This window comes from Sarcophilus harrisii, chromosome 1, assembly GCF_902635505.1.
Source record: "Sarcophilus harrisii chromosome 1, mSarHar1.11, whole genome shotgun sequence".
In the NCBI taxonomy this organism is placed as follows: Eukaryota; Metazoa; Chordata; class Mammalia; order Dasyuromorphia; family Dasyuridae; genus Sarcophilus; species Sarcophilus harrisii.
The window spans coordinates 659,582,260-659,602,426 of record NC_045426.1 but is presented as its reverse complement, the minus strand read 5'-3'; positions in this window follow the sequence as shown (position 1 = coordinate 659,602,426).

The following is a 20,167-nucleotide window of genomic DNA, read 5'->3' as shown; positions in this document are numbered from 1 at the left end:
TCTGTATCTGCTTCTGGGAAGCAAGACACATGGTGAATGGGATTTGATAGGCAACAGAGGCTTTCAAAAAATGTCATGGCCTCAACATTTTCTCTTTGACCCCATTCCAGTGGTTTGATTACTTTGTTGATCATATCTTGTCTTATCAGGACTGGAAGAGGAGAGGTTTTTTACCTTTTTGAGGTCATGTGGAGTAATGGAAATTTGGTCTTTGCTTGACTCAGTATTTGTTCCCTCCTTCTAGGTAAAGGAGTCTAATATGGAGGCTGCATTCTTGCAAGTTTTGAAAGGTCAAGGGGGTGAGCTTCCAGGAATACAGGAGTCTTCAAATACAGGATTCATCCCAATATTAACTGAGACAAGGGTTCTTCTAGTAGTGAGTTTGTACTTCGTGCATTCAGTGTCATGGAGGAACACAGCTTCTCTCTTTCTCTCTCTCTCATTCTCTCTCTCTCTCTCTCTCTCTCTCTCTCTCTCTCTCTCTTTTCCTCCCTCAAATATTCTTACTTATAATTACTTTTGAATTATAGAATCTCAAAAATATATTTGAAACATATAATTTCTAATTCACATGCCACACTTTAATTTCAGAAGAATATCTGAATATGAATGAAGATGAATGATGAATATCATCATGCACTACATAACAAAATATATAGATGTCTATCACTTAATTGAAATTATTCTTTACAAAGTTCAAATAATGACCAATTAATTGACCAATGTTAAGATATTTTAATTGTCCAATATTATGACATTTTTAAAATTTTTTTTGCCTTTCTGTCTCATTTGACACTATTGAATAACACTAAGGGGTAGAGTAGAGAATATTTTTCCCCTTTGCTTCTTCTCTTAACCATATTCCTCAAGTAGAACCACTTTATACCCATCCAGGATAAGATCCACTGTCAGCATTCGTTTTATTCCTTCTTGCTTTTCTCCTCAATGTTTCCCATATCCTGGACTGTGTCCACAAGGCTTCAATGAAACTGAAGATATCTAGTTCTATTCCTGGTAAGTTGAAGGAATATTGGACTTTAATATTTCTCTTGGAACTGTTTTCTAAATTCCTCCCATCTTTACCATTCTTCCTATTTCCAGATTCATAGCACTATCATCTGATTAACTAGTGTAAATTAAGGAGCCCTAGGCCTTGCCATATACTCAGAAGTTGCACTCTTAGAATTTCTAAGCCTTTCCATAAAGTCTACAATTGAGTCATCTTTTGTGTGCTGTTTTCCCCACAGTTCTATGAATTATTTGAAAACTGGTATTGTCTTGCTGTCTCTATTTATATCCCTTGTACTTAGGAGAGTGCATCATACATAAATATTTTTAATTCATTTATGTGATTCATTTATTCATTGACCATCTTCTTCTTGTTCCACTTTTTACCAAAGCAGAGATAACATAGGGAAGGGTATGTCCTGAGATATGGTGCAAAATGATTATGTTTTTGTTTTTCATTTCTTTCCATTTTGTTGGAACTGGACAACCACCAGTAAATTTCCCTCTAGAAAGGACAGTCAAGTTAAGTGGTTAAAGAAACTGGGAAGCATGTATTTGTGTGTGTGCGTGTGTGTGTGTGTGTGTGTGTGCGTGTGTGAAAAATTATTGAAGGCCCAGAAAATCTGAATGTTTCTCAACTAGGCATCTTCATTCTAGTGAGCAAAACTTTCTATTTCTTGAATTACTCTCTATATCAATACTTGCACATGATTAAGCACTATAGCAGGTAATACTACTTAAACATGTAACAAATCAAGAAATGCAAAATCATTCCAATAGGAATTGAATTGTAAGGGAAACTGCCAGAAAAATAACTACAGAAAAATATACCCTAAAAAAAGAGAGAAAAAAAATTCATTTCTCTAAGATCTCATAGACTCTGGTATCCAACATTTAAAGTATCTTTAAGATCGTTTTTTTACTTTACTTTACTTTAAGTATCTTTTCAAATAAAGACTCCAACTTTATCCCAGATAAGAGGTGCTATAATTTCATTTTACTCAGGAAATTTTAAAAATTTCAATTATTCTTGCTCACTCCAAGATAGCATTCTGTTCTGGCTCATTCTGTCATATCCAAGCTACTGTATCACCCCTTCATGGTTCCAGGAATACTTTGAGAGTTGGGGGGTAGACCTTATTTTCTAACTATTAGTTCACCCCTCTATGGACTATGTCCCTCCTTCCCCACTCCTTTTCTTCCATTCCTAGGAATGGGTAAATTTCAAGCATTCCTAGTCAAAATACTTAGATACTTTAAATGTTGGATACAAAGTATCCAATACTTTGTATTTGTCTTGGATCACTGTGTTACTGAGAAATATTGAGTCATTCATAGCTGATCATCACACAATGTTGCTGATACTGTGTACAATGTTTTTCTAATTTTGCTTATTTCTCTTTGAATCAGTTTGTATAAATCTTTCCAGATTTTTTGAAATTTCTTCATTATTTCTTACTGAACAATAGTGTTCCATTATTCATTTCCCTTTCTTTCTTTAGATCATAAAGAATATGAAGGGATATGATCTTAAAGAAGGGAAAGATCATAAAGAAGGGAAAGGGACCTGTATGTGCAAAAATATTTGTGGCAGCCCTCTTTGTAGTGGCCAGAAGTTGGAAACTGAGTGGATGCTCCTCAACTGGAGAATGGCTGAATAAATTATGGTATATGAATGCTATGGAATATTACTGTTCTGTAAGAAATTACCATCAGGATGATTTCAGAAAGGCCTGGAGAGACTTACATGAACTAATGTTAAGTGAAAGAGCAGGACAAAGAGATCATTAAATACTTCAACAACATTATATGATGATCAATTCTGATGGACGTGGCCCTCTTCGACTATGAGATGAAACAAATCAGCTCCAATGGAACAGTAATGAATTGAACCAGCTACACCCAGCGAAAGAACTTAGGGAAATGAGTGTGAACCACTACATAGAATTCCCAATCGCTCTATTTTTGTTCACCTGCATTTTTGATTTCCTTCACAGGTTAATTGTATGCTATTTCAAAGCCCGATTCTTTTTGTGCAGCAAAATAACTGTATAGACATGTATACATATATTGTACTTAACATATACTTTAACATATTTAACATGTATTGGTCTACCTGCCATCTGGGGGAGGGAGCGTGAGGAAAGAGGGGAAAAATTGGAAAAAAAGGCTTTGCAATTGCCAATGCTGTAAAATTACCCATGCATATATCTTGTAAATAAAAAGCTATTAAAAAACAACAACAACAACAACAACCTCTCCAGGCTTTTCTGAAATCAGCTTGCTGATTGTTTCTTATAGAACAATAATATTCCATTACATTCACATACCATAATTTATTCAGCCATTCTGCAGCTGATGAGTATCCTCTCAGTTTCCAGTTCTTGCCACTACAGAAAGGGCTGCTACAAACTTTCTTGCAAATGTGGGTCCTTTCCCCCTTTTTATGATCTCTTTGGGATACATATCCAGCAGAGATACTGCTAGATTAAAGGGTATGCACATTTTGATAGCCCTTTGGGCATAATTCCAAATTGTTCTCCAGAATGGTTAGATCAGTTCACAACTCCACCACCAATATATTAGTGTCCCAGTTTTCATTTCTTAAAAAGAAATATTCCATACCATACATATATCATAACTCGTTCAGTCATCTCCCAATTGATAGACATCCCTTTAATTTTCAGATCTTTATCGCTACAAAAAAAGAGCTGCTATCAATATTTTAGTATATACTGGTCCATTTCCTTTTCTTTTGATATCTTTGTGATTCAGAAGTAGTAATGTAATATTGCTGGGTCATAAGGTATGCACAATTTTATAGCCCTCTTGGACATAGTTCTAAGTTGTTCTTCAAAATGGTTGAACCAGTTCACAAGTTTACCAATAGTATATTAAGGATCTAATTTTTCCACATTCCTTCTAATAGGTATCATTTTTCTTGTCTATCATATTAATCAATCTAATAGCTTTGAAGTGATACCTAGGGAGTGTTTTAATTTGCATATCACTAATCAATAGCACTTGGAGTATTTTTTTCATATGCCTGTACATAGCTTTGATTTCTTCCTTTGAACATTACCTGTTCGTATCCTTTTGGCCATTTGTCAGTTGAGGAAGGATACTAATTTTATTGCTTTGACTCTTTTCCCTACATATTTGAGAAATGATGTATTTTTTATAGAAAATTGCCATGAAATATTTTTCCACACTCCAGTGTCCTACTTTCTTCCTAATTTTGGCTGTATTTGATTTGTTTGAGCCTTTAAGAATCTAATGCTCTGCCATCTAGCAAACACACACATATGCAAATATGCATAATTATGATTGATTTTTTTAATTGTCTTGGGGATCTTTGGGAAATCTTAGTTTCCCTGATTATCTCTTTTTAATTAGATATGTTTTTGCTTTTGTTTTGTTTTTCCCCATTATATATAATGCTTACTGACAATTTTAAGTATATGCTCCTATTTTAAGGAAAAGTTCATTTATTCCTATCCTCTCAAGTGTTTTTATTAGGAATGGATGTTGGATTTTATCAAATGCTTTTTCTGCATCTATTGAGATGATCATATGGTTTTTGTTAATTTGGTTATTGATATAGTCAGTTATGCTAATAGTTTTCCTAATATTGAATTGTCCCTGCATTCCTGGTATAAATCCTACTTGGTCATGGTGTATTATCGTGGGGATGATAAATCTCCTATAATCTCTTTGCTAATATTTTATTTAAGATTTTTGCATCAATATTCTTTAGGAAGATTGGTCTATGATTTTCTTTCTCTGTTTTCTTCTATCTGGTTTAGGTATCAGTATCACGTCTGTGTCATAAAAGAAATTTGGTAGGACTCCTTCAATCCCTATTTTTTCAAATAGTTTATATAGCATTGGAGTTAATTGTTCTTTAAATGTTTAGTAGAATTTACATGTGAATGCATCTAGTCCTGGGGATTTTTTCTTAGGGAGTTGGTTAATGGCTTGTTCTATTTCTTTTTCTAAAATGGAACTGTTTAACCTATTTATTTCTTCCTCTGTTAATCTGAGCAAGCTGTATTTTTGAAGGTATTTTTCCATTTCTTTTAAGTTATTGAATTTATTGTCATAAAGTTGGGCAAAGTAACTCCTAATTATTGCTCTAATTTCCTCTTCGTTGGTGGCAAGTTCTCCCTTGTCATTTTTCAGACTAACAATTTGATTTTCTTCTTTCCTTTTTTAATCAGATTTACTAAGGGTTTGTTTTTTCATAGAATCAACTCGTAGTTTTATTAATTAATTAAATAGTTTTTTTTTTACTTTCAATTTTATTGATCTCGCCTTTTATTTTTAGAATTTCAAGTTTAGTGTTTGACTGGGGGGGTTTAATTTGTTCCTTTTTTAGCATTTTTGCTTGCAAGTCCAATTCATTGACCTTCTCTTTCTCTACTTTATGCAAGTAGCCCTCTAGAGATATGAAATTTCCCCTTATTACCACTTTGGCTGCATCCCACACATTTTGGTATTATGTCTCATTATTGTCATTTTCTTGGGTGAAGTTATTAATTATGTCTATGATTTGCTGTTTCACTCAATCATTCTTTAGGATGAGATTATTTAGTTTCCAATTTTTTTTATCTATTTTCCCCTGGCTTTTTATTGAATGTAATTTTCATTGCATCATAGTCTGAAAAAGATGCATTTACTACTTCTGCTTTACTACATTTGAGTTTGAGGTTTTTATGTCCTAATATATGGTCAGTTTTTGTATAGGTTCCATGAAGTGCTGAGAAGAAAGTGTGCTCCTTTCTGTCTCCATTTAGTTTTCTCTAAAGATCTATCATATCTAACTTTCTAGTATTCTATTTACTTCTTTGATTTCTTCCTTATTTATTTGGTGGTGTGATTTATCTAATTCTGAGAGTGCAAGGTTGAGCTCTCCTACTATTATAGTTTTGCTGTCTATTTCTTCTTGCAGCTCTCTTAATTTCTCTTTTAAGAATTTAGATGCTACACCAGTTGGTGCATATATGTTTAATATTAATATTGCTTCATTATCTATGCTACCCTTTAGCAAGATATAGTATCCTTCCTTATCTCTTTTAATTAGGTCCATTTTTGCTTTTGCTTGATCTTAGACGAGGATGACTACCCCTGCTTTTTTTACTTCACCTGAAGCAAAGTAGATTCTGCTCCAACCTTTTATGTTTACTCTACATGTATCGCCCTGCTTCAGGTGTGTTTCCTGTAAACAACATATTGTAGGATTCTGGCTTTTAATCCATTCTGCTAATCGCTTCCTCTTTATGGGGGAGTTTACCCCATTCACATTTATGGTTAAAATTACCAATTCTGTATTACTTGCCATCTTGTTAATCCCTATTTATGGTTTTTTCCTTTCTTTCCCTCTTTCCCCCTTCCCAGTATTAAACTTGTAAGCACCACTTGCTTCTCACAGACCTCCCTTTTTAGTATTCCTCCCCCCACCTTAAAGTTCCTCCCCTATCTTACCCCCTTTCCTCACAATTTCTGTATTCCCTCCCACTTAGCTGACTTCTTCCCTTTTCACTTTTCCTCTCCCACTTTTCAATGAGATGGAAGAAGTTTCACCATAAATCGAATATGTCTAATATTTTTCTCTTTAAGTCAATTCTAATGAGAATATGATACACTCTATGTTCGTCTATCTCCATTTTTTCTCTCAGATATAATGTTTCCTTTGCCTCTTCATGAGATGTAGTACCCCCACTTTACCCTTTCTCTGGTACAATTTCCTTTCCACCTCTAGTTTCTAGAAAAAATTATACATGTGTTCTTTATATATCCTTATAACAGAAATATAGTGCCCAAGATTTCTTTTTACCTTTTTAAGTATCTCTTGAGTGCTATATTTGGAAATTGAACTTTTTGTTTAGTTCAGGTTTTTTTCATCAGAAATAGATGAAATTCACTTATTTCATTGAATGTCCCTCTTCTTCCCTGTAAAAAATGTTCATTTTGGCTGCGTACGTTATTTTTGGCTGCATACCAAGTTCTTTAGCTTTTCAGAATATCAGATTCCAGGCCATTTGATTCTTTACTGTGGGCACTGCTAGATCCTGGGTAATCCCTATTGTGGTTCCTCTATAATTGAACTGATTTTTTTCTAGCAACTTGTAATATTTTTTTCTTTGGTTCTGGAATTTAGCCACTATATTTCTTGGAGTTCTGATTTTAGGGTCCCTTTCAGTAGGTGATAATAAATTCTTTCAATTTCTATTTTACCCTCTGTTTCTATAACTTCTGGGCAGTTCTCTTTGATAATTCCCTAGAAAATAATGTCCAGGCTCTTTTTTTCATCATATTTTTCAGGGAGTCCAATAACTCTCAGATTGTCTTTCCTAGATCTATTTTTCAGGTCTGTTGTTTCCCAAGAAGTATTTTGTTCAAGCACTTGAGCCTAACTAACAATTGGACAATACTCTATGGGCATGTGCTTGAACCGACCTCAGTGCAATGACTCAAGAGTTTCAGCCCTCTACATTATTTGACATTTTTTTCCATTGTTTCATTTTTTTTTTTTTTTTGGTTTTGCTTGACTGATACTTGATGTCTCCTCAAGACATTCAATCCCATTTGTTCGATTCTGATTTTCAATGAATTATTTTCTTCACTCACTTTTTTATATCTTTTTCTAATTGTCCAATTGAGTTTTGAAGTGAGTTGTTTTGTTCTATGGAATTTTTTTCCATTTCATCAATTTCATTTTTTAGAGAGCTATTTTCTTTTTCCAATTCACTAATTCTGTTTTTCAATGATTTGATTTTTTTTATCCACTCTACCTTTAAATGAGTGGGATGACTTATCCAGACTCTCTTGCCAAGCTTCCCTTTCCTTTTCCCATTTTTCTTCTAGCTCTCTTATGAGAACCTTTTTAATTTCTTCTATGAGAGTCTTGTGTGTTGAGGACCAGATCATATCCCCTTTTGGGGATTCAGCTGGAGACAATCTGTTTTAAGTCTCCTCAGACTCTCTATCCATATAGAAGCTATCAATAGTTAGAGTCCATTGCAATTTTTTGCTCATTTTGTCAGAGAAGAATCAAAGAAGACAAACTAGCAAAAAACGAATGCAGTCTGCTTTTTCTTTTTTTTTTTTCTTGTTTTTTTTTGGGGGGGGGGAGGGAAGGGGAGTGGATGGTATTACCAAGCTTCCACTACAGACGATGGGGGGCAATAGTGAGGCACTAGCAGCACAGCAATGGCTGCACTGTGTCTGTGCTCTGAGATTCTGAGAGCATGCTGAGACACCAGGTCCTGAGAAACACTAGATTTTCAGGGTTATATAGTCTTTACCACCTGTGTTTATACTGCGGGTCTACTGGCTTGCTGCCAAAGCAAAATAGCCACACTGTGGTAAAGTTCTTTCCACAGAGACAACTAAGATCACACCCCACCCCTCTCTGGTCTGCTCAGTGTGAGCTGCCTGCCATGCACTCACTGCTGCTGCCTGCCCTCAGCTTTCCCTGGTCTAACTGTCTCCACTCTTGAGCAAAAACAGACCTTTTCTGGTGAAATTCAAGGATGTCTTCTGTTAGTAATTATTTGTGGGGGTTTTTCCCAATCAAGCACTAATTCCAAGGCTTGTCATGAAATAAATTCTGAGAGCAAAGATGGAGATTAAGTAGATGTGTGTGTCCTCTCTGCCATCTTGGCCCTTTAATTAAATTTTAATCTATATTTCCATAGCCCTTTATTAAATTTTTTTTTGCATTATGGCTTAAAAATAATGCATTTGCTATTCTATTTTTCTACATTTGATTTTTGAGGATTGTCTGCCTTTTAATACATGGTAAATTTTTTTTTGTGACAATGTCATATATAGATGAGAAAAATGTGTATTCTTTTTAAGTTCCATTCAAATTGTCCAGTAGTCTGAAATTCTATTAATTTCCTTAACTTTTTTCTTGTTTATTTTATAATTAGATTTATCTAGTTTTGAGAGAAGAATGTTGAGGAACCCTACCAACACATTTTTATTATCCATTTTCTCCTATAATTCTTTTATATTTTCCTTCAAACATTTGGATACTAGGCCATTGATCTCAGAGGAAGAACCAGAATGAGAATCAAAGCCCAGGGCCCAAAGCTAAAGTAGCTGACAAAAAAAAACTAATCTGATCATCTGGAACCTAAGTTTTACGTGTCCAAAAGATGGTCTGAAGACCTTAATTGCTTAAATTGGTACCATCTTGCAGGTGAACATTCTTAAGGAGCCAGATTTTTAAAAATGTGAGATTCCTTTTATTCAATTCAAGAATTTCTTAAAAGTAGTAAAAGCTTTGAAAGGCATAAGCATACAAGATATAAAAAGATAGTGATTGCAGATTGAGCTGTGGCCAAAGATAAATGTAATACAACACAGTCATCTACTTCATGTGATGAGCAAAAATATCACTGAATTCAAACAGTGGGATGCGAGTAAAGAAGAAGACAGTAAGAATGAGGATAAGGATGATGAAGACAAAGAGGATGAAGAAGAAAATTAAAACTGACCAAACCAGGGAAGACTCAGAAGATGGAAGTTAAAAGATTACCAACTTTATATGCAGAGAGCAGTGAGAAAGATGAAGACAATGATCTGAAAAAAAAAAGAAGTATCATTGAGGATGAAGAGAAGAGGGATCAGAATGAAGTAGATTCAGATAAAGACCAATATGTGTTAACTCCAAAGGGAAAAAAGAAATTTGCCATCTGATGTAAATGAAGGGAAAACTATGTCTTATGTCTATTAGAAACTTGTCCTTTGACACAGAAAAAGAAGACCTGAGGGAGATCCTCCAGCTATTTGGGGACCTTAAGTATGTTTGTATTGTTTTATATTGACTCAAAAAGTAGGTCAAACATGTCTTGCAGTAGTTTCTACAGAGCCTGAGGATTGAGGGCTAAAGTTGGATCGTTGGAAACTCAGAATGGCCTTGGCCATAACCCAGGATAAAACTGAAAAATTGTGAACCAAGAATGTAAAGAAGCAAATAGAAACCTGAAACCTTTCTCTGTCTAACTAGAGAATGTTTGATTCATGATGAGATAAAAGCTACAGAAGGTTTAAGTCCTTCCAATATCAACAAGAGACAATGGCTTGAACTTTTCAAATATCAAAAGCTTAAGAAAGCTTTTGATGAGTGAGTTGAGTGTATGTATATCTGTGTGTGTGTGTGTGTGTGTGTGTGTGTGTGTGTGTGTAGAGCAAAGATCAAATGAAATTGGCAGGAACAGTGGGTTTACAGTCCTAGAACTACTACCACTATCCCATGTGAAAATCTGTCAGTTAAACCAGTTTTTCTGCCAAACAAAAAAACACATAAAAAAGAATACATTCATTACCTACAATTTTTTAAAGCAACAATTATCCTTGATGTTGAACCCCTTGCAATAATTATTTGATTTGATGTTTCTAATGTTTCAGTGTGGTAATTTGAGCAGAAAACCAAATTTGGAATCAGAAGCTCTGAAGTGGGAGGCTACTACTTACTGGCTGTCAGGTCTTGGGGCAATACTCACTCATTTGTCAACGAAATTACAGAAATAAACGGGAAGAAGAAGAAGAAGAAGAAGAAGAAGAAGAAGAAGAAGAAGAAGAAGAAGAAGAAGAAGAAGAAGAAGAAGAAGAAGAAGAAGAAGAAGAAGAAGAAGAAGAAGAAGAAGAAGAAGAAGAAGAAGAAGAAGAAGAAGAAGAAGAAGAAGAAGAAGAAGAAGAAGAAGAAGAAGAAGAAGAAGAAGAAGAAGAAGAAGAAGAAGAAGAAGAAGAAGAAGAAGAAGAAGAAGAAGAAGAAGAAGAAGAAGAAGAAGAAGAAGAAGAAGAAGAAGAAGAAGAAGAAGAAGAAGAAGAAGAAGAAGAAGAAGAAGAAGAAGAAGAAGAAGAAGAAGAAGAAGAAGAAGAAGAAGAAGAAGAAGAAGAAGAAGAAGAAGAAGAAGAAGAAGAAGAAGAAGAAGAAGAAGAAGAAGAAGAAGAAGAAGAAGAAGAAGAAGAAGAAGAAGAAGAAGAAGAAGAAGAAGAAGAAGAAGAAGAAGAAGAAGAAGAAGAAGAAGAAGAAGAAGAAGAAGAAGAAGAAGAAGAAGAAGAAGAAGAAGAAGAAGAAGAAGAAGAAGAAGAAGAAGAAGAAGAAGAAGAAGAAGAAGAAGAAGAAGAAGAAGAAGAAGAAGAAGAAGAAGAAGAAGAAGAAGAAGAAGAAGAAGAAGAAGAAGAAGAAGAAGAAGAAGAAGAAGAAGAAGAAGAAGAAGAAGAAGAAGAAGAAGAAGAAGAAGAAGAAGAAGAAGAAGAAGAAGAAGAAGAAGAAGAAGAAGAAGAAGAAGAAGAAGAAGAAGAAGAAGAAGAAAGAAGAAGAAGAAGAAGGAAGAAGAAGAAAGAAGAAGAAGAAGAAGAAGAAGAAGAAGAAGAAGAAGAAGAAGAAGAAGAAGAAGAAGAAGAAGAAGAAGAAGAAGAAGAAGAAGAAGAAGAAGAAGAAGAAGAAGAAGAAGAAGAAGAAGAATTTTCTCACTGCCATGGCTTTAGTTATGTTGTTTCCTCTGCTAGGAATACTTTTCTCTTCTCTTCCTGTTGAATTTTTTACCGTCTTTTAAAACTCTGATCCACAAGGGTCAGTCATGATCTCCCCTCATGATCTTGAATAGATAATGACTATAACTTTCTGAAACATTTATTTTTCTTTATTTGTATTTCAATCACTTATGTAGGGGTAAGACTTCCCATACTAGATTGTGAGTTGTATGAGGGAAGGGCTTGGATCTTAATAACCTTTTATCTTCCTTAAGAAGCAAACAAAAATTTTGTAGCAGCTCTTTTAGTGGAGCAAAACATAGGAATTTGAATGGATGAACATCAGCTGGGTAATGACTAATCAAATTGTGATATATGATTGTCAAGGAGTACTATAGTGCTATAAGAAAAGATGAGTAGGCGATCTCAGAAAAAACTCAGGAAAAAAAAAGAACCAATGCAAAGTAGAGAGCCGAAGCAGGAAAAATAAATGTACACAGAAATCAAACTGATCATCTGTGAATAACTTAGCTAATCTCAACAATACAATGATCCAAGACAATTCCTAAGGACTTTTGATGAAAAAACGCTATCCATCTCCAGAAAAACTGATAAGAGTCTGAATGCAGATCAAAGCATACTTTAAAAAAAACTTAAAAAAAAAAACCCTTTTTGTCTGTATTTTCTCTCACAATATGACTAGTATGGAAACATGTTTTGCAACCTATACATGTATAACCCATGTTAAATTGCTTGCCTTCTCAATGAGAAGACAGGGAAAATAGGGAGGGAGAGAATTTGGAACTCATGTTCAAAATTGTTTTTATGCATAATTGGGGGAAAATATTTTTTAAAAAAAGCCTGTATCTCCTCAATGTTTAATTGTTCTTTGCACACAGTTGAAATTAATAAATGATATACAGAGAATGCATAATTTTAATACTCAAGTGGAACCTCAATTTCACTGGCCTCTTCAAGAATGCCAGATTCTTAGGTTCCTCTGCTGGCTTCCTATTGAAGTTTTTTTTTTTTAATCCAAAAAATGGTGCTCAAAATTGATGGACTAAATTGGATGGATAAGACGTGAGGAGCTAGAGCCTGACCTTTGGATGGAGATAACACCTTGGGCTGCATGACTGGTCTCAGGGACATACACAATGTCCCAGAAGAAGGTCAGGATGGGATCCAGGGGCTTCAGTTCCAGTCCTCAGAGTCCCAATCACTGGATTTCAAATCTGAGTGTCCCCTAAGAGTACCTTAGCCTAATTACCTTGCCCTTGGTGGCAAGTAGAACTGGAGTGGGAATGGGAGTGAACCCATGTCTATAATCATAACTCCTTGAGATCTCTTAGGGAGACTGGACTGCACAAATGTGTTCAATATACTTGATCTAGATTATAGCAGGTTGTAAAAAGCAAGACACACATATATGTGTTGTTCTGCTCCCTCCAAGCCCCTTGCCTGGTGCTGACCCATGGGGTAAAGTACTGTTATCTCACCTTGCTCTGGGTGCAACTCCTGATTCAAACCTTGTTTTTGAGGGAGGTAGAAGCAAGTGGAGCTGTTTGGTGGCCCATCCACTGACCACAGATTCCTAGAAAACCCCCTCCTCAGGTGAGCCCTTTTTCTTTTGCCTCAAATCAAGAAGGGGATTGTTTCAAGATTGTAAAAGTCAGTGGTGAAGAGGTAGAGCTGGCTAAGGACAGCAGGAAGGAGAGGTGCTGCCTATCTGAATTTCACATAGGTTATGAGTCCAACAAAGTGGTAGAAGATGGTGTTGAGGAGTACATGAAAGAGGGAAAGTTTGTGTAAGGATAGAGGCTGGGTTTAAGCACATTCCTAATAGGATCACTTGGAGGAGTGTATAAAGGAGAGCAGCAAGGAAAAGTCATCCTTTATGTGAGTTCCATGTGAGTGTTAGGTTCTTGGCTGATCACAGGAGAAAGTTAGAGCTAGAGTCTGATAAGAACTACAAGGGGCATTAAAATAAAAAGGGTACATTGAGAAGCTGTGGCAAGCAGGCTATCAAATCAGGAAGGATCCTTAGAATGTGGAGTTTAGAATGTTACATATAGAAAAGAGTTTAGAAAAATGAATCTTATAATAGAGTTTATTAGAATTGGAAATGGGCTTAGAATATTGAACACTGAAAGGAGAGAACTTGGAGAAAAAAAATACTATAAAATGTCAAAGCAGAAAGGTATATCAGGCCATACACTATAGAAGGTGGATGGGTGTGTGTGTGTAGGAACCTCAAAGGTTATTTAGGAAGAACATACAAACTGTGCATGCAGAGGCAGGTGATGAGTCTGACCAGGACACAGGGTGTTTTGCTGGTTGGGAGTGTGAGGAAGAGAAGATTTAGGCAGCATAAGAGCTGTCAACAAGCTTCTAAACAGCTATTTTGTGGAAGAAAGATTCACCTTATTCTGCTTGATTGCAGAGTACAGAATGAGGAGTTATGTTAGGAAGTTGCAGAAAGGCAGATGTCTGCTTAGTTTCTATTTAAATTTATTAATTTAATAATATCAATTAATTAATTTATGTTCTGATCTAGTAATAAATAGAATGAACTTCTCCATGAAGCAGGGTGCTCCCTACTTCTAGTCATCTTCAGGCAGAGACTCAATGCCCCCATGCTGGAAATGGCATAGAGGGAACTCCTGTTCATTTGTGAGATAAACTAAAGATGATCTTCCAACTGGGCAATTTTATGATGACTATAAGGGATACTTTTTGGATAATTTCTAAAAGGCAAGGAAGGGTGAAAATTGGCAGTAAGAAGAGTTCTGTATTTGGAGTTAGGAGAACTGAATTCAAATCCCAGACGTAACATTTACTATCTGCATACTCTCAAGCAATTTACTTAACTTCTCTGGATTCCACTGAACCATCTGTGTAATGAAAGGGTTCATTTAACGTCCCTTCCTGTGGTTTGTGAGGAACAACCTAATGCAGGTGATGGGGCAGTTCTAAAGGGAAGTCATCTATTGGCAGGGATGTTCTACTGGCAAAGAGCTGGGAAAATGTAAAGGGAAAAGTTACAAGAATAAAATGTGTAGACACTAAGGGGAGGAGAGCAGTCAATGTGAATGACAGAAAGCAAATGGATAGATAAACATGGGGAAATGTTTCAGATGAAGCAAGGATGACTAATAACAGCTAGTTTGGTGTCTGCCAAAATGGGGTTGCTAAATTGGGGTGTAGTTGAGGTGCAGCAGCTGACATAGGGAACAACTGAGATAGATCATCCAGTCAGAGAGATCTGGGAAATCATATTGGGAGAACTGAAGACTGGGGGTTTCTGAGCAAGGTGGGTGGAGAGTTGGGCCCCAAGCCAGTGACTTTCAGTTTCTAAACAAAAGAGTCTTTCTCATAGTAAATTAATGTCAGGACTGGAATTTTTTTGTTTCTTGAGACAATGAGGAAGAGAGGGGCTCAAGGATACAAATTTCTTCACTTGTCTCTGTAGTCAAGGAAGTAGGGTTAGTTGGGAATATTAGCATATTTAAAAGTGTTTTAGGGTGAAGTTCTGGATCTCAGACAGCCTCAAAAATGCCAGGAGAGGACAAAAACTTCTTTAGTCCTATCTTGCTCTAAATGATGATTTGGGGATTAATCCTATTGTGATATTGTGATGAGTCACCATACTTGATTTCTGGAGTTTGGAAAATGTAAGTTTTATTTTAGGTGTAAGGCATTAATTAGGTTCTGGCATGAGCCTTGCTGGAGGAAACTCTAAAGCTTTTAAATATTCTCAATATCATAACTTTGGCCCCAAGACTTGATCAGATTGAAGCTCATGGTTCTATCACTATGATCCCTAATTATGAGCAATCCAATATTCAAGGCTTGAATGCAAAGAAGCACAAGGTGATTTTTTGGAATGTAGGTGGGGGTTATGGAGGGGGCTGGAGAAGACAGGAAAATGTTCATGATCAGTCTAAGTAGAAATGTATGGTAACAGTTACACAGGATGAGTCTGGAAAGATGAGGTAACCTGAAATTCTGGAAGATGTTGAATGCTAGAGTAAAGATGTTTAACTGTTGGGCAGTAGTGAGTTAGGAAAGACTTTTGAGTAAAGGAGTGATATGAATCCATCTTTATACAAGATGGATGAGTCTGGTAGCATGCAAAGATGAATGAGAGTAAAAAAAAAATGAAAGTGGAAAGAGACCAGTAAAAGACTAGATCAAGATTCCAGGTAGGTATTAATGAAGTCCATAGTAAGACAATTGGAATGGTGAATTTGGGGGACAAATGTTGAAAATGCTGTAGAAATAGCTTTCCAAGTATTTGGTCATTGATTAAACAGGAAAAACATGGGAAAGGAAAGGCAATACACAGACAGAAATGATCAAGACAGCAAGAAGATCAGTTTTTGGATGAAAGATAATGAATTCATTTGGGAAATGTTCAATTGGAAGTACTGGCAGGACATCCAGGTAGAAATATGAATCTGCAACTAAAAAGAAGAAATGCCAAGTTTGGAGAGCAGGATGACCAAATCCTTATTCCTCCTCTTCATCAAGATAGCATTACAGAAGGGAATTTTTACTTAAATCATGACATATAATTACTTTTCTTATAGAAATAAATGATTTAATCTTTCAATGACATCTATGCCACTTACTCCCTCACCAATCCCTTTTCTCCTTCACTTTTGGTCCGAAAATATCTCTAACTCCTTTCTTATTACCCAGATTCCAACAGTTATAAAAATAACAATAGAAGTTCCTACTTTGCATTTTATAAGATGAAGCTTCTGATTATTGTGCAACAAAATCTCCATTGGAGACCTTATGACCACTGACATTGATATTAACAACTATTCTTTTTTTTTCTGACTATCAAGTGCAATACGCTTCATTTTACAGATGAGAAAATGGAAGCCCCAAAAGAGGAAGTTAATTGCCTGTTTTGATATAACTAGTGAGGGGTGTAGCTGGAGCACTGTACCCACGTCTTCTTCCTCTAAGTCTGGGACCCTTTTTACTATATTTCTCTTTGTTTTTAAGCTATTTATTTACTTTTTTCCCTTTTAAAATTTGTTTTATTGGTATTTTATTTTTACATTTCTTTCATTTCTGAATATATATCTCCCTACACAAAGGAAGTTAGTATTTAAGTGGGTCTGGAGCAAGGAAGATGTGGATTCATCATGGATACTGGTAAACTGGATGAATAATGCTGATAATATACAGAGATTGAGGGGAAAGAAATGAATGGAGGTTCAGGGGCTGGGTTTTTTGGGGGGGCTATCAAATGTCAGTTGGTGTCCAAAACCTCTACTCTCAGTTCAATCTTTCTTTCTATCTCTTAGTGGTACTCAGCTCTCCACTGCTTCTAACTGTCCATCTGCTTCTTTCCCTTCAATCTCTTATATCATCAACATTATTCAGCTTAGTTTACCAGTACTTTTGAAGTATGGAAGCAGAGAACCCCATCCAAGGTATGAGAGGGAGCACAGATGCAACAGTCAGGGAGTGAAGAAATAGGTCTAGAAGGTCTGAAAAGATTTCAACAGCCTATAACAAAGGCCAGATGAATAAAAATAGAATTTATAAGGGATAAATGTCAAGTCTTCCTCTAAAACTCTACCAAAACTACAAGTTGGGAGAAGTTTTACAAGCATTTTGTGTAAAAATGATTTGGAAATTTTAGTAGGTACAAACCCATTATAAATGAATGGAGTAACAGGACAATTCCATGGCTTAAAAAGATTTTAAGCTTTATTAATTACTCAACTACAAATTCCAGAAAGAGAAGCACATTATTGCCAATTTTGTCAGACATCTAGACTATTGTCTTAGAAAAGGCACTAGGAAGCTGAACTGGCTTATCATATCAACTAAGATGGTGAGAGAAGTAGAGATCATGATATATGAGAATTGGTTGAAAACCTTAGTGGTTTTAGACTAAAGAAAAAAGATTTGGAAAAGATTTGCTGTCTTCAAGTATTTAACAGAATCCCAAAATTTGAGAGATAGGAGGAACTTCAGTGACCATCTGAACAACTCATACCTAGAAGAATCCCTGCCATATATATATCTTTCAAGTAAGCATCCTGACTCTGCTTGGAAATCTCCAAGGAAAAAGAAACCATCACCCTTGAGACAATCCATTGCATTTTGAAATAGCTGTCACTGTTAGGAAGTTTTTCCTGTTATCAACCCTAAATTCACGTTTTTTTTTTTTTAATTTCTTTTGATGGAAATTACTAGAGCTTCTGCCCTATAAGATCAAATTAAAGAAGACTAATCTCTTCTCCACATGATAGCCTTTCAAATATTGAAGACAGTTATTATCATACCCTGTCCCTTCCCCAGAATCTTTTCTTCCCCAATCTAAATATGTTTAGTTCATTGAACTTATTCCTTTATGACAGAGTCAAAGTCCTTAATCATTCTAATTGCTCTTTTCTGTATATGTTCCAGATTGTCAGTTGTCTTCTTTAAACCATGGTGTCCAGAAATGAACACAAAACTACAGATGAATTCTGATATGAACAGAGACAACCAGGGCTGCTACCTCAATAATCTTAGAAGGTATGTCCTTAAGTGGAGCGTAAGATTACATTAGTTTTTTTGGACTACCACATCAAACTGCTGATATTGAGCTTTCAGTCCAATAAAAACCAAGATTTTTTAGAGCAGATTTCTAACCCTGTGTAGGACTTTTCCCCTACATCTCAATAATATAGTCAATTCAAGTTCTTTTTTAATCTGATTATTTTATTCAGTATATTAGCTATTCCTCCCATCTTGGTGTAATCTGCAAATTTGATACCATTCATGCTTTTCTCCAAAATTTTTAATATTTTTATCTAAAGTTTTGAATTCCAGTTTCATCTCTCCCATAATCCCCTTTACGTCTTCCCTTCATGAGATGGTAAGTAATTAGAAATAGGTTATATATGTGCATTCAAATAAAATATTTCCATATTAGTCATTTTGTACAAGAAGATTCAAATAAAAGAAAAAAATGAAAAAAATAAGTTAAAATAGTATGCTTCCATCTATATTCAATTAATTTCAGTTCTTTCTCTGGAGGTGGATGGTATGCTTCATTTTTAGTCCTTTAGGATTGTCTTGGATCATTTTATTGCTAAGAATAGCTAATTCATTCACAGTTCTTTATCAAATAATATTGTTGTTACTGTGCATAATGTTCTCCTATTCTTCTCACTTCACTGTACGGGAATTCATATGTCTTTCCAGATTTTTCTGAAATCTTCCTGCTCATCATTTCTTACAACAATAATATTCCATTATAATCATATACCATACTTTGCTTAAACATTCCCTAATTGAAGGGCATCTCTTTGATTTCCAATTCTTAATCACCACAAAAAAATGCTGTCTAAAGATAGTTATGTCTTTGATATATATTGCCATATCAAAAGGTATGCACAATTTTTTAGCCCTTTGTGTATACTTGAACATTGCTTTCCAGAATGGTTGGATCAGGTCAGAATTTCACCAACAATGTATTAATGTCCCAGTTTTCTCAAATCCCTTCCAATATCCAACATTTTAGTTTTTGAATTTATAAGTGTAAGGTGGTACCTCAGAATTGTTTTAATTTATGTTTCTCTTATCAATAGTATTTAGAGAATTTTTTCACATGACTATAGGTAGATAATTTTGATTTCTTTGCCTGAAAATTTTCTGGTTATATCCTTTCGCCATTTATCAACTGGGGAATGAGTTGTATTTAATTAAATTTTACTCAGTTTTATTTGAGAAATTTAGCCTTTATAACTGATATTTGTTGCAAATCCCCCCTCTCTAATTTTCTGCTTTCCTCTGCTTTCCTGTTGCATTGGTTTTGTTTGTGCAAAAACTTCAATTTGATGCAATCAAAATTATTTCTTTTAATTTTATAATACTCTCTATCTTCCCTTTGGTCCTAAATTCTTCCTTTATCCATAGAACTGACAAATAAACTATTTCATAATCTTGTAACTTGCTATCAATTTTTATGTGCAAATCATGCACCCATTTTGACCTTATCTTAGTACACAGTGTGAGATGTTGGTCTATTTCTGGCCATAGTTTTCCATTTTGCCAGTAGTTTCTGTGAGATAATGAGTTTTTGTTTCAAAAGCTTGGATTTTGAGGTTTATCCTATGATGGATTACTATGGTCATTTACTATAAGGTAATTTATAACAAATCTATTCCATTGATTCACTATTCTATATCTGAGCCAGTACCAGATTATTTTGATAATTACCACTTTAAAATACAGTTTGACTTCTTGTATGGCTAGACCCCTTTCTTTTCCCTTTTTTTCATTGATTCCATTAATATCTTTGATCTTTTGTTCTTCCAGATTCATTTTTATCATGTTTTCTAGCTCTATCAAATAATTTTTATTATTTTCTTTTTAAATTTAACCTTTATTATTTTATATTTTAAATTTATTTTTAGTTTTGTAAAATTTATTTTATTTTTAAAAAAGAAGAAAAAAGGAGAAAAAGAATAGAAAACAAAATAAAACAAGACAAAAGAGAATATTGTCATGCATCCAGCAGAAAATTAGAGAGGATTCAAAATATAAAATAACAAATTACCAGTTCAAAAAAGCATATATATATGTGTGTGTGTGTGTGTCTGTGTGTGTGTCTGTGTGTGTCTGTGTGGCTGTATGTGTCTGTGTGTGT